Source organism: Trichechus manatus, unplaced genomic scaffold, assembly GCF_000243295.1.
Source record: "Trichechus manatus latirostris isolate Lorelei unplaced genomic scaffold, TriManLat1.0 scaffold00031, whole genome shotgun sequence".
NCBI lineage: Eukaryota > Metazoa > Chordata > Mammalia > Sirenia > Trichechidae > Trichechus > Trichechus manatus.
The window spans coordinates 153,798-170,484 of NW_004443967.1; positions in this window are offsets into that span (position 1 = coordinate 153,798).

A 16,687-nucleotide genomic window follows, 5' to 3' on the forward strand; every position below is an offset into this window, starting at 1 on the left:
CCTCCCTAGGGGAAACAGAATAGAGCCAAGCCAAGCATGCCCAGGTTATTCTCTGTAAGTTTACCAATCAGACATATTATTTCACCTCTTTTGGGCTGGAATCAGTAAAAGGGTGGAGAAAACATGAGAGCTACACTAAAGGAACTCTCTTCACTGGAAAGGAAGCAACAATTCTCCATCACTGTCACTATGAGTGATACATAAGACTCGCCTGTAAAGTTTGTTAAAAATGCATATTCCAATCCAAATCCATGGATATTTTAACTGCATGAATTCTGAGTGAGGCTGATAAACCTGCACTTAAAACACACGCAATCCCACCCCTTAACCTGCAGAATCTATTTGCTATGAATTGAGTTGTTCCTCCCAAAAATATATGTATTGAAATCCTGACCCGGGTACCTGTGGATGTGATCCTGTTTAGAAATAGGTTTTCTTTTGTTATGTTAATGAGGCCATTCCAGAGTAGGGTGGGTCCTAAACTTAATCACTTCTCAGTTATAAACAGAGCAGAACAGACACAGACACTCACACAGGGGGAAGACAGATGATATGCGAGGACCCTTCTACAAGCAAAGAAAGGCCAAGGGCTGTCAGCAGAGGCCCACAGAAATAATCAACATGGCCGAGGCCCTGATTTGGACTCTTAGCCTCCAGAAATGTGAGAAAATAAATTTCTGCTCCTTAAAGCCACCTATTTGTGGTATTACAAAAGTACTAGGTAACTAAGACACTATTACAGTAGATCTGCAGACCGTACTATTAGAAACCATATACAACTCAGAGGTTTGATTGTGGAGAACTAAAAAATAAATGTCCATACACAAAACTTTATTTCATTTTTTATTACTATTATTACTATTACCAGTCATTGAATTGAGATTCTATTACAAACAAGTTCTGAAAGCAATAATATAGAGAGAAAATTTTCTTTCTTCAATGTTGTCTAAAGAAAACACTAAGGAAAATATTGGATGTACCAGGTCCTTAATGAGTTTTGAGTGATCTCAAAAATATTTCTTTAAATGATTCCCAAAATTACATTTGCCAGGAGCACTCACCAATAAGAGCTCTGCACCTCATCAAAAATGACATGTAAGACCTTCCAACTCCAAGTCTTATCTCAAATTTTTAAAATAAATAACCACTGGAAAAAATATAGCATTCTGCCTCTCCTCAGGGTCTTTCAGGTAGCCTTTGAAATAAAGGTGCAGCAGTATAGAAAAACTCCAGCCTTCTCTGTTCAAACTTAACCAGGCACACAGTCTGAGAGAGGGGGAAAATGTAAGTCCCAATAAGGAGCCACAAGCCTTGATAGCTGCCAGTATTTCTCTTTTCAGAGTCACCAATGGGAACTTTTTCTTAGAAGGTTAACTCTTTAAATGCAACATCTGACTGCACTGATTAATTGTGGTACCATGCTTTGGAAGAACCAGGAGGGGAAAGGCATTCATCTCATTTTAACAGAGTGGCCTTCCATGTTTAGAGAAAATTAGCTTGTACCAAGTGAAAGGCCTTGGCATCCGTAACCAGTTCAGGTACCACATATCACTTTATTAAAGTGGTAGATTTTGGAGAAGTTCTTGGGTTTCTACAATTTATGATAAACTGCTATTTGAAGAAAACTAGATGGACTCTCGCAGCAGAGCTCAGCCAGGTGGCAACTGCAGGTGGGCTTTTGGGATTGTTTTAGGATCAGATTCACCCTTGCTGCTCGGAGCTAATGTAATCACAATCTCCTGTGCTCAGCCTGAGAAGAGCAGCTCTCTACTGGGCAGGTCCTGACCTCTGCGAAGGCCCTGGGACTTCTTGGCTGGATTTTTGTGACTGCATGTTATCTCAGACACCAGGCAGAAACTAAAGCAGGGCAAGGGTCATGAGGTGCTGCCTGGGTGTCCTGGACAAGGATTTTTTATTTAACTATTTTAGTTCAACATTATTATTGATGACAGCTAATGATAATAATTATGATACTATAATAAGTATAATTTGGGTGGCATACTATGTGGTAAGCACAGTAAATGGTTATTATTATATGTACATATTTTTCTTGCAGAATATTTTCTAAATAAAATAGATGGAGTGAAACAAAAGTGTCATCAAGGTATCAGTCTGGTAGGAAACTCAATGCAGTCCAGGGTGCTGTCAATAGCCCCAAGTGCATCTCATTGGTCATGATGGAAAATGATGTGCACTCACCTATTACAGATCATTTTTTAACCTGAGGCCTGATTGTATCTCACCCTAAGCTCTGAATCAAAAGCAGACTGAAGAGGAAATAAAAGCCATCCCTGCCATCCACGGGCTTAGCTAGCAGCCAAGAAGTAGTTGATTTCACTGTATAATGTAAAGGACATAATTCAACATGACACTAAAGGGGAAAAGCTCGCCTAATTCCACGTATGTGGAGCTTAAAGTTTGCTGACAGATATGTGATTTATGATTTATAACGTGGTGAAGTCCCCACTGCTGGGAGACTGGAAGACTGGATAATCAGTTCATCTTCAGTGCCCTCAGATGATCCACAGGACTGGATGGACTTTAAATCTGTCAGGAGAAAGCTACTAAGTCTAACTCAGTGCTACAATTGGTATCTCTGAATTCTAGGGCATTAAGGGTGGCACAGACCTCCAGAATGGCATTCTCTCTGTCTGTGTTACGAATGGAGTAGAGGAATCATGGGCAGTCCCCACTCTCCTCTGAGGGGTCAAGACTACAAAACAGTCAAGTGACATAAAACTCCAGGCTACCAGGGCAACTGCTCAGCCACACTGTGTTCCTTTGTAACCTTTCAATGGGGGTAGAAATGAAAGAACAAAGAGCCATGTGGTCCTCCCATCTCCCAGGCAAGGTGACAGTGACAGCTAAAGTGTCTGGAGAGAGTACTGAGAATTAAAGAACATCATCCAAGAGACAAGCAGAGGCAACATTGTGGTTCTCAGGGTTGGCAGCTCCTGTCTCTGTGTGGTCAAGAGTTTTGAAATTTTCAGGTTTATGAAAGTTTTTATCTAATGCCCTGTCTTGTATGATGAAAACTATACAAAATCCAAGCCACATGAGTTATTTAAGGTTTACTGTCTAGTCATCTGCCCCCAAAAAACTGTTTAGGCACCAGGTTCCTATCAAGGAAAAGAGCAATCAACTCTGTGAGATAAGACTGGAAGGGCCTAGCACAGAGTTTGCACCCAGCAGGTGCTCAATAAACAAGTCTTTGCTTCTTCCTCATGTAGGATGCCCTGCTCCTCTCCTACTGAGCATTGAAGAAGGGAAGTAGTTAATTTGGTACAAACAGGAGCTGGGTCTGAGGATTCCCTGGGTCACTAAAGAAATCTCTCTTTCATGAATAGCCAGGATTGAAGATTCCCTCACCCTCTACCCACCTCGAGCAGTCAGATAAATTCCCACCCTAAGTGGATGAGAAATTGCATCACTCCGGGAGTGAGGGGGGAATTCCCAGTCAATTTCTGTAAGGACCAGCCCCGTGTTCAGACTGAGTGGGTGGTGCCTCTGGCTGACCATCACTGGGAAAATGTTCCATCCACACATGCCCTCCATCCAGTTGGATCACAGAGGTTAGGCACAGTCTTCAAAAGTGGACCGAGCAGAATTTGAACCCAACTCCCCATTTATCAGCTGTGTCACATAGGCAAATCATTTACTGTTTCTTCATTCGTAAAATGAGGATCTATGTGTCTGTTTCGTAAGGTTGAGATGAAGATTAAGTGTGACAATATGGGAAGTGTGTATAAAATATTAACTCTTACTTGAAATTCAACCATTCAAGATGCATTCCTCTGACTTAATATTGTCCTCCTTGCCACACATAGTCAGATATTTTAATGCCTCTGGACAGAGGTTACCCATGAGTCAGAATTGACTTGATGGCAACTGGTTGGCTGACACAGATGCCATACTGATGTACCAACACCTCTGTGTGAATCTACATCCCAGGTCACTTTCTCACATGGAAGGAGTGATCTGAGGACACTGGAGAGACTAAGGGTGAGAGGGCAGAGAAAGTCTCAAGTACATACGAGGCTGGAATTTCCAAAGACACCCTTGTTAAATTTTGCAGAATTTCTCAAACTTCAAAGAATTTCCTATCCTGTAAGAAGAAAAATAGGAGGTCACTGCTAAATGTGACCTCATTAACATAAGTGAACAATGAAGAAGCAGTACCCAAAAATCCACTGGAATTCAAGAGACTGACTTTGCAAAGCGAAGGAAACTCAGAATTCTAAGCAGAGCAGGAAAACAAAAACTGGAGACTCAGACCATCATTCTGGGAGGGGAAAAGAAATAGAGACAGAAAAAGCAAAGCTAATACATCGAAGCATCCAGCACTGAGGATATTCTCTGGCTTAGCTCTGAGCAAGGCAATTTGAGTGAACAGAAAGTCCCTAAACAACCCATAAATTAAGCTAAAAATAACTATTTTTTAAAACAAGCACAAAATCCTCCCCTAGATTGTAAGATTCAATAACTTCAAGTGCAATATAGATACAAGCGCACGCGGTGGAGTTGGATGGCTGGGTTTGAATGTCAGGCTGAGTGCTGGCCAGGCAAGTCATTTAATGGCTGTAAGTCACAGCTCTTGCCTCTGTAAAATGGGAATAATAGAATCATTTCATAACACTGTTGTCAGGGGTAAATGTGATAATATAAGGTACTTAGCTAAGTGCCTGACATATGATAGTTAATGCCATCAAAACATTTTACTATTGTTGATGCTGCCATCATCATCATCTTACTTGTTAAATAGGAAATAGAAGTCATAGAAATGACCTTACAGTGGAAAGTAGTGCGAAAATACCATCTCGACCAAACCAGTGTCTACCCCGCATTACAGATATACCCAACTGGAGGTGGTCAATTAGAGGTCAACTACAGTAAAACCTGAGAAAGCCAGAACCTGTGTGAGGTGGAAACCTGTCAGAGAGGAAAAACTTAACACTAAAATGAGGCAGGGTTCTTAACAGCAACATAAGCACCCTGTCAAAGATGGAAAACTTGCAAGACCCAGAAAAAAAAGGCATTCTCGCTGAGTTTCGGCTCACACTGGTTTCACTGTACCTCAAATAAAGCTGAAACCTATTTTAATGCATTAAAAAGCAATGGAGATAGAGCAAATAAAAGAATTTAAAATTTTGTAACAGGAAATAAAAATCACCACCACCCCAACTCGCTCATTTCCTTTCCCCCATCCCCACCCATTGGGGAAACTGCCCCACAGAAAAGGCCAGAAAACACATCATTAAACTCCACCAACAGAAAACAACTGATTCTAGGGTCCCTGAACACAAGCAGCTCTACAGAGGCCTTTACGGTGGGAGACACTTGGGTTAGAATCCTCAGCAGGGGAGGCAAGGGTTCTAAGAACCACACAGGGTAGGTAGTCACAGGCTTTCATAGGCATTACTTGTCCTTCATATTACAAAAATTTTAATGTTGCAGATATATACAAATAGACAAACGGGAGAACACAAAATGACCATTAGAATTATAAGTCATCAGAATAGTGAATAAGTCATCAGAATAGTCTCTGCAAATAAAGGACCATATAAATTCTAAATACTCCCACCCCTTACTAGTAATAACAATGTGTCATCTGGCCAAAACAGTTCTTTAGGTACTTGATATTTTCCACTGGAATCAAGTCATTAATTTCTTTTACATAGTTAGTGGGGAAACCCTGAGTCCAAATTAAGGTCCAGAAAAAGGGTACTGGAGTTAACAACAAAAGGGAATCATTTTTTTTTTCTCTACAGCTGTAATGTTGCTTTTCCAAATGGCACTTTTTACCCCTGAACTCTAAATACTGAATGATCTACCCAAGAAGGAAACGTTTAATACACCTACGTCAGTGGTTTTTGAGTTGGCTGACCCATACATTTCTAGGACCACAGGATAATGCTGGTTCCTTAATATGCCTCCTCCTCTAAAGCATCCATACTCTAATCAGCCCATGAAAGCTGAGTCAGCTTTTGCACTGTTCCAGTAACTAGGACAGCAACCCCTTAGCCCACCCAAACTCCCAAGGTGATGCATTTTTAATCTGTGACCCTGTTCCACATGGGAAACAGTGAAGCATAGTAGTTAAATGTTTTAGTGAGCTCCTGGGTCAGACAGACCTGGTTGGCATCCCAACTCTATCAGCATCTGAGCAACTTCTGGGTCAGTTAACATCTTTCAGGCTAGGTTTCCTCACCTTTAAAGTGGATATAGAAGTAAATACTCTAAGGATTATTTGGATGATGATCTATTATTATTAATAAATAAGTGACTGTAAGGAAGGAAAGGAGTGCTTGGGTGGTACAAATGGTTAAAACCCATTCAAGGATGAATTATGATTATTATTATTTTGGAATTTTTTGATGATGCCATGTTTTTTCACTAATGGAATGGATGCTGAATCACTGTTTGTTGGTAGTTTTTTATTATTTGAAAAAATGGGGTGCCAATTGCAAGCAGACCATATTGGTCCCACGTTACATGAAGTACATCACAAATGAGGTACGTACCAGTCCCACAGCCCAGGAAGTGTATAAAAGATGTCATCAGGGAGGAGAGCACTTTATAAAAAATGCCATCAGGGAGGTGACTAATGTAAGCGGGCCATATTGGTCCCATGTTCCATGAAGCACATCACATACACTACATATTTGTCCCATGGCCCAGGAAGTGCATCAAAAACTGTTTTCATTCCAAAAATAACTCATTTAGTTGAATATTTCCAAATGCCAGTAAGCATACATTCCCAATAACACCAAGGAAATAGTAAACACACTTGCAAGCCTTATCTCAATGTACAGAAGCCAAAAGACACAAAAGTTTCACACAATCACTCCTCCAGGAAGCATCCCCTCATATGAATGGCTCTCAGCACTCAAATGTAGCACAGACCAACTTCCTTCTTTTTCAGGCAGTTGCACCAGTATCCGCCACGATGCCAGAACATACTAAAGTGGCTCAAATGCCTGCCAGTAAACCTCCAGGGGCAGAAAATGTAACACGGGCATAGGTGTCCCAGAGCCCATCACACTTAGGTACTAACCAAAAGGTTTCAGACCACCCAGAAATACTACAGAAGAAAAGCCTGGTGATCTACTTCTGAAAAATCAGTCATTGACAACATTACGGAGTACATTTCTACTTCGACACACATGGGATCACCATGAGTTGGGGTTGAGTCAATGGCAACTTTTTGTTCATGTGTTTTTATTTGTTTTGTTTTTTAAGGGAGAGAGGGGACTCCCTGAAGAGCTGGTGTCGTTGTTGTTAGGTGCCATCAAGTCAGTCCCAACTCATAGTGACCCTACGTACAATAGAACAAAACACTGCCCTGTCCTGAGCTATCCTCACAATTCTTGCTATGTTTGAGCCCATTGTTGCAGCCACTGTGTCAATCCATCTCATTGAGGGTCTTCCTATTTTTCACTGACCCTCAACTTTACCAAGCTTGATGTCCTTCTCCAGGGACTGGTCCCTCCTGATAACATGACCAAAGTACATGAGATGAAGTCTCTCCATCCTGACTTCTAAGGAGCGTTCTGGCTGTACTTCTTCCAAGACAGATCTGTTCATTCTTCTGGTAATCTATGGCATATTCAATATTCTTTGCCTATACTATAATACAAAGGCATCAATTCTTCAGTCTGCCTTATTGTCAAGGTTTGCATGCATATGAGGCAATCGAAAATATCATGGCTTGGGTCAGGCGCACCTTAGTCCTCAGAGTGACATCTTTGCTTTTCAACACTTTAAAGAACTCTTTTGCTGGAGATTTGCCCAATGCGATACATCATTTGATTTCTTTACTTCCGTTTCCACGGTGTTAACTGTGGATTCAAGTAAAATGAAATCCTTGACAACTTCAATCTTTTCTCCGTTTATTATGATGTTGCCTATTGGTCCAGGTGTGGGAATTTTTGTTTTCTTTATGTTGAGGTGTAATCCATACTGAAGGCTATAATCTTTGATCTTCGTTGGTATGTGCTTCAAGCCCTCTTCACTTTCAGCAAGGAAGGCTGTGTCATCTGCATGTTGCAGGTTATTAATGAGTCTCCAGTCCTGATGCCCTGTTCTTCATATAGTCCAGTTTCTCTGATTATTTGCTCAGCACAGAGATTGAATACATATGGTTAAAGGACACAAACCTGATGCACACTTTTTCTGATTTTAAATCATTCAGTATCCCCTTGTTCTGTTTGAACAATTGCCTGTTGATCTATGTACAGGATCCGCATGAACACAATTAAGTCTTCCAGAATTTCCATCCTTCACAATGTTATCCATAAACTTGTTATGATCTACACAGTCAAATGCCTTTGCATAGTCAATAAAACACAAGTAAACATCTGTCTGGTATTCTCTGCTTTCAGCCAAGATCCATCTGACATCAGCAATGATATCCCTCCCTCCGTGTCCTCTTCTGAATCCGGCTTGAATTTCTGGAAGTTCCCTGTCGATGTACTGCTGCAATCGTTTAATTATCTTCAGCAAAATTTTACTTGTATGTGATATTAATGATATTGTTCAATAATTTCCACATTCAGTTGACCCACCTTGCTTTGGAATGGGCACAAATATGGATCTTTTCCAGTTGGTTAGCCAGGTAGCTATCTTCCAAATTTCTTGGCATAGTGAGATCTTCCAGTGTTGCATCCATTTGTTGAAACATCTCAATAGGTATTCCGTTAATTCCTGGAGCCTTGTTTTTTTGCCAATGCCCTCAGTGCAACTTGGACTTCTTCCTTCAGTACCATTGGTTCTTAATCACGTGCTACCTCCTGAAATGGTTAAACATCAACCAATTATTTTTGGTACAGTGACTCTGTGTATTCCTTCCATCTTCTTTTTCTGCTTCCTGGGTCATTCAATATTTTGCCCTTAGAATCCTCTTTTTTATTCAAAAGGTGACAGGTAGGAGAAACCCTTCCCAGAGCCCAGGCACTCTTCTCAGGCACTGGAAGGTTCAGGAGCAAGAAGGCTGTGAACCTGAGGAGAGTAGTAGCCTCCTTCTAGAAGGCAGACCTCGGGGTTGTTGGAGCAGCAGTGGCAGCATGCTTTTTGCCCTTTGATGAGGGTAGTGGGATATGTGGTGTAAGTCTGAAGAATACTTACCCACTGCCCTGCAAAGAGAGGGAGATGCTGAGTCTCTCTTGTATCTGTGCTCCCAGCAGAGACCATCCTGATTAAACCACTTTGTCCTTGCTCTGCAAGTACAAGCATAATTAGAGGAGGAGGTTACAGCAAAGGAGCCTAATGCAGCTAAATGACAGTCATTAGACACTCTCGCCACACACATTCTCACAGGGAAGAACTTGGGCTCTAGCCTGAATCAGCTGGGATTCCTTCTCAGCATCAATGGGCAGCTTCTTTTTGAGGCAGCTCCTCTCCCCTTTTTGTGCCTAGGGTGTGGTGAAATGGAGTGATCACGCTATCCCCAAAGATGTTCTCAAGCCCCAGGGTCAGTGAGACCATAAGCATAAAATAGGAGGCCTGAGCTCAGCTTTGCAGTCACCTACTGTGATGTAAGTAGAGTGAGCATGCAATTTATTACCCAGAACAATATACTGCTGAGGGTCAAATAAATCACTGGTAATAATTACACTAAGATAACATGCATATACTGGGACTATCTGAAGCAAACAAGGACATACGGTCATCCTAAAGTGATTTTAGTTAGGGCTTCAAATTTTGGGAACCCTCAACAAGAAGCAGGAAATGGCTTCCCTATCAGTTAATCTTCTCCCTGTGGAAACTATCTTAACTATCCTCCCTTTATTTTTAAAGAAATAATAACTTTTTAAAATAGTATATATCAAAACTATAAAAAAGTAAGCAATACAGAAAAGTACAAAAATATCACCACCCAAAGCAGGATGGGGGGAAACAGTATCACCATTTGGTGAAAATTATTCCTTCCACATTTCCCTCCCTGAAGAATAAATAGATAAATGTAAGGATGGGTAGAAAGACCAAACAATCTATGAATAGAAACCACACTAGATTTTTAATAAAAGGAGTTGAATTTAATTTTACATGGTACACAAAAAAAGCAAACTATAATAAAAGCAAAGGAAATGTTGAACCTCATATAAATACTTCTTCATTACAAGATAGATGAGTTCCTATATCTAAACTCCCCAGGTCCCTACACTGCATATCCTAGTCTCCTTCTGACATGACTCTAGTCCCCTGTTGAGATAACTTGGATTAAAGAGAAGTAAGTCTAGCTAAATAAGGCAGGCAGTCATGCTGACAAGTCTGGGAACACCAAAGATATTCCTTCGGTCCCATATAAGCTCCCTTATGGTCCTATTATGATGTCTTCCATTTCTATCTTTAGTCACTTGATAGGTAGAAGGTGCCTGTTAAAACAAACATAAATGTGTTGCTTGGAGAAGTTTGCCTGTTGCAATGGAAAGAGAGCACTTAGCCACAAGTCTGGAGACCAAGTCCCTTCATCCAGGCCTGCATCAAACAAGTTGTCACTTGAGCATTTTGAGACTTAGTGTTCTGCCTTCAAAGAGAGCATGGCTCTGCCAACACCTTGATTTCAGACTTCTAGCCTCCAGAACTATGAGGGAATAAATTTCTTTTGTTTTAAGGCACCCAGTTTGTGGCACTTTGTTTTAGCAGCCCTAAGAAACTAATGCTATTAGCAGTCCTATTACTAATATTTTTATCTGTCCCTGCCTTTGAGCAGTTCACAGTGTAGCTGGAGGGGACCAAGCTAATACACAAAAAGATGAACATGCAATAAGCCAAAACAAACAAACAAACAAACCCATTGCCGTTGAGTCAATTCTGACTCATAGCAACCCTATAGGAAAGAGCAGAATTGCCTCCTAGGGTTTCCAAGGAGCAGCTGGTGGATTCGAACTGCCACCCTTTTTTGGTTAGCAGCCAAGCTCTTAATCGCTGTGCCACCAGGGCCCCAAACCTACAATAGAAGACAGAAGACCTTTCAGTGTCAAATTAGGGAAACATTCAGTCAATACATATTAACAGCACGCAGGGTATACAGTATATGCCCAAAATGAACAATCAGCTGGAGATAGAAAGATGGGTAAGATAGCCACAGTCCCGCTCTTACCGTCTAGGCATGCTGGCGACTCACTGAGAGTCCTTGGCACAGACAGCCATGCTCCCTTCCACTGCTGAAGCCCCGCACTGCCCCAGATGAAAAACGGCTGACTGTGGGGTCTTCTCTCCAAGAAACATTCATCTCTCTGATAGGCAGGAAGAAAGGAACCTTGAGGGACTCATGGTCTGCTTGCCATTTCCTTCATGGCTAATATAATCCACAAAAACAAGCAGGACTCTCAGATAATTCCCACACCTAAAATCTCAAGAGCCAAGGGCTATATGTAGCCTGGGCCTGATTTGCATCCATGAATATGCAGCAGCACAAGGCTCCTGCTTGGGATTATGTATGTATAAAGGGATTTTTTTTTAAGGAACTGGATCACACGATTGTGGGGGGCTGGTAGGTCCGGCTGGCTGGCTGAAAACTCAGCAGTAGTGGATGCTACAGTCTCAAGGCAGAATTTATTTTTCATGGAAAACCTCAGTTTTCACTCTTAAACCTTTCCAACTGATTGGATGACGCCCACCCACATTATTGAGGGTTATCTCCTTTACTCAAAGTCAATTGATTATAAATGTTAACTATATTTACAAAACATCTTCTCAGAAACATCGAAATTAGTGTTTGATTAAATAACTGGGTACTATAGCCTACCCCATCACCCTTCTGTCAGTTTGTCATACTGTGGTAGCTTGTATGTTGCTATGATGCTGGAAGCTATGCCACTGACATTTCAATTATCAGCAGGCTCGCCCATGGTTGGACAGGTTTCAGTGGAGCTTCAAGACTAAGATAGACTACTAGGAAGATAGGCCTGGTGATCTACTTCCAGAAATCAGCCAGTGAAAACCCTATGGATCACCAGAGAATATTATCTGATATAGTGCTGGAAGATAAGCCCACTAGGTTGGAAGGCAAACATATCAATGATCATAAAAATGGCACAGAATCCAGCAACACTTCATTCTGTTATACATAAGATCTCCATTGGAGCTGATTCGACAGCAACTAATAGCCTACCCAAGTTGACACATAAAACTACCCCTCATAAACAGGGAATAATATGTTTTCGTTTCCTCCAGCCCTATTTTTGAGTGATGGTAAGCCAACAATTTTATTTTGAAGTGCTTCTACTAATATACTGTTTAGACTCAAAAAGTACCTAAAAAAGCAAGCACCCACAGAAATACTACAATCTATGCTGACCTTAAAAGCAGAGCCAAATAGCCTGTAGTTCAGTTCCATCTTTGACATTAGCAGGCAATTCTATTTTCACTTTAAGGATATTGATAATGCCAATAAGTTTTCTGAAATACAATGAGTCATCTTCAAAGACTCTATTTCCAAACAAGGTCACACTCACAGGTGCTGGGGGTTACAATGTATCCCTTTGTGGGATACCATTCAATCCCTAACAGTGACAGTCCTAGACTCTTCTTAACAATTCCCTTTGTGAAGGAAAGTGGAACCTCTGCAAATCACATACTAGAAGTCACTCTATTGAACCTAGAGTTTACTTACTCAGATATGCAAATTAAATTCTAATTGTAGCTCTGAGGTTATAAAAGGAGAGGGAGATCACAATCATCCAATCCTACTTCTACGTCCTCAAAATGTGGTTCAAACACCACATCGGAATCACTGGGGGATCTTAAACTCACTGATCTAATTACTGGAGGAGATTGATGACAAAAATCTCAGAAAAAGAAGAGAGAATATAATCTGTGATCTACAAATCCTTCTCCCATCCCTCAAAAACTGACACAGAATTATCTTTGAAGAAGATAGCTCTGTCAGCTCAACTAAATATGTACTGGCTAAGCCCAGCCCAAAAGCTCTTCCTGACTCACAATTGTGCACACTGGAAGGGGCTTTTCATCACTACCCCCTCTTCATCTGGCCGTTCCTCTTCCTAGATGGAGTCACGTGGTTGCATTTACTTTCCTGACAGATTTGCTTGTCCTTAACTAACTATAAATCAATGCCCTCTATGTGAAATTACTCCCATGGTGTATTATGTATAGAAAAGGGGTGGAGGCGGTGAATCTCCAGAACACAAAACTTTCTCTCTCCTTTCATATTTTTTCTTTAAATTTTAAGTCTGCAGGTACTGTGGCTCTCAAAAGGTTATTCATTTATTTAAGACCATTTAGGAAAAAATGATCAAATATTAAATCCCCAGGCATAAACATGACAAAACAAGAAAATGGCTGACTGCTGGCACTCATTTGTAATATTGTACTGTTCCAGCATGCTGTACGTTTTTCGACCTTAAGCAAGAGACATCTGATAATTTTAATAGGGTTTTCTTTATAAACCTTTCTCCCTCTTTCTGTTTCTGTTTCAGAACTGCAGGCTTTTTATCCCTAGCTCTTTTACAGTTGCTCTGCAACATACATCTCTAAGTTTCAAGGTTAGGGTCCACTTAAATGCTGCTTGGTTCATCATATGGGCACTCACAGCTGGCAGCCAGCAGAAGCTTCTCAAGAAGTGGACCAAGTGCAGAGATGAAATGCCTGATCCCTGCTTCCCGCAGAAAGCCTCCACCCTAGATACGCACGGTGCGCTGATTTGGCTCCAACTCTCTAGAAGTTTCATTTAGTAGTAATAATCTCTTAGGTGTACAGCGTAAGAACTAAGAGATTTCTATAATACAGAGCCAAATGCCACCCCTGCCACTCCACAGATGAAAAGTTTGGGGCACTTACTTAACTTCTCTAAGCCTCATTTTCTTCATCTATAAAATGTAAGTGACAATAGTACCCACCTCATAGGGTTATGGTGAATATTAAATAAGGTTTGTATAAGGCTTAGCAGTTTGCCTGGCACATGTGCTCTATAACTAATGGTTACAGACATGTGGATGTTTGTGCTGTCCTCCGTACCCTGCCTCTTGTCATTGTGTAAGCAAAGAAATGACTTTAGCTCTACAGGTAAACCAAACCAAAGACAGAGGGAATCCTGCTGTTTGACAGATGTGGTAGCCATCTGAGACTCTCCCTCTTAGCCTCCCAACATTCCTAAGACTTCTGCTTCTCACACTTCCAGACAATGGACTCTTACATTTACTTTCTAATTCATCTTTCTTCATTTCTTTTACTTTGTGCTCCCCATGCTAAAAACCCATTAAAGATGACTCTATCCATCAATCTCAGAAAATACCAGTGTTTAAAAATCCTTGATCTCACAGAAAGTATAAAGGCTGTGCCATACAAAGAAACTTTGGATTCATCAAATCACAAGTACTGATCTGTTTGACAAGACTGAAGAAAAATTAAACAGTCTTTTCTAATGGCCAAAGGAACAGAAAATCAGAATATTGAGGGAAAGATGTAAGAAATTTGTTTTGTGGATGTGAAAAAAGGAGGGGTAGTGCATATAAAGATTATTGCGGGATATCAATCAATATTTCTATAAAAATATAAACATTTACTAGCTATATATGGTGTGCCTTATAGGATCCATAAAACAGTGTCACAAAATAAAACCTCGTCTGATTTCATCTGGAAAGGGCTATATTTATTATTTATTATGTTAAGTAAATACCATATTTTTAAAATATAGCATTATAATAACATAATTTCAAAAATCATAGGAAAGGGCTTTCAGACATCAATTAAGCCAGCCTCCTCTCTCCACACATAACAGTCCACACATTATCCAATAATAATATCCCTTAGGAATGTGTCCGTGTGGCCTGGGATAAGGTGCGTTTTGAAAGGCAAGGCAAATCACAAATTACCCCAACTTCGCTAAACTACATCAAGAGGTTATTAGTGTCTGGGTTTCTGTGACTTGATTCTGACATTAAATCTTCATCTGCTTATTGTCATTCCACAGAAAAATTCCTCCTCTTGCACATAAAAATGTACCCAGAATCACTTATGCTTTCCTCTTTTTCTCTTTTTGTTTCCTCTCTGAAGACATTCCTTACCACTTTTTGTCCACTCTGCCAAAAAGCCCTGGGGTTTGCATAACACCAAGGAGAGGTCTGCAAACTTAGAATCTGTGCATTTCAAAGAGTTCAAAATATAAAGCCACTCACAAAGTCATTTCTCTCTTCTCCTAGATCCATAAATTTCCAGCTCCAGTGTAATTTTCAATGTCAAATTTCTTTTAAATCACTTGTTTTCCCTCGAGGATTTCCTATTCCAGAAGATGTAGCCCTCCACGTATATTTTACATCTTCAGTTGTATATTGCTATCTCTTAGATAATGAGCTAGTAGACAACATGGAAAAGGTGAAATGCGGCTCCCCCCTTTCACTAAATGGAAAACAGGTTGGAGCCCCAGCTACATTACTCTAAAGGTGACCCAGAAATTATTCATCACTCAAAGAGCTCTGATACTACATGTACCAGTTCCCCTGCAAGGCTATCCTGACTATGTTAAAATAGAAAGAAATGAATATAAGTGTCTACTCTGACCTTTAGAAGTCAAAGCATCCAAAGGCAGCCATTCTAAGCACTGTCTGCAGCCATGTAGGTAAAGGAGGCACATTTATAAATCAGTCTGCTAGAGGAAATGAGAAAGGCTCATAGAAGGACTTGACATGGCCAAGACCCTGATTTGGACTTGTAGCCTCCAGAACTGTGAGAAAACAAATTTCTGTTCTTTAAAGCCACTCATTTGTAGTATTTCTGTTACGGCAGCACTATGTAATTAAGATAGAAGTTGTGCAAGTTGTTCCAGGTTTAATTCATATATAAAATAACACCCAGTGGTTTAGCAAGAATGACTAAAAATCCAAAGAAAAATACTGAACCTTAGTTCTTTCATAGCCTATGATAAGTGTAACTGAAATGATGCTTTTCAAAATCAGCACGAAAGCCCCATTGTAATGTTGAAGAAAAAATTACCTTAAGAAAGTAAATTTCCATGTATGGCCATCAACAATTCTCTACTAATCAGGAAGGAGATACAGAATTAGCTCCATAATACCTACTATTAAACTATTTCAGCCTAATATTCCAACAAAAGACATGCATCAGGCTCAGCAGGTGGCTCCTGCTATGATTTGTTTCACTAAGACATTGACCTGGCTAATGCTTCTCATATGTAATATGGGAGAGATCAGATCACAGTCTAGCAGTGATGGCTGCCTACAGCTCAGACATAAAATAACTTTCTGTGGCAGAAAATCTCATAGTCTTCCCAGTGAAAGAGCCCATCTCTAGTTGCCACTCTTAACATAATTCTCATGGCCTTAAATACTTTCATAAGATCCAGCTAGTATTTTCATGCCTTTGATCTGAGGTAATTATTTTTATAGCTGAAAGATTTTGTCTTCCATATTATTTTAGGTCATAAATATGTAAACTTTACTTTTTGGATCCCTCTTTGTTTAAAGAACAGAAGGTATAGAGTTCCCCAAAAAACACATTATCACAGGTGTCAAGGGAGCAGAGTTGCTGTCCCAGTGGGCCTGAAAGGCAGAGCTGAAGCCCAGGGCCGAGGGGCCTCCACTCAGCATCCAGAGACTGTGGCCAATACCTGCAGTCTGGAGGGCAGGGCTATTGTGTAAATTGTCTCAGAGAACAGAGGATTTTATTTTCATGCCTTGAGGGCTAATGTAATGTGTTCTGCTAACTT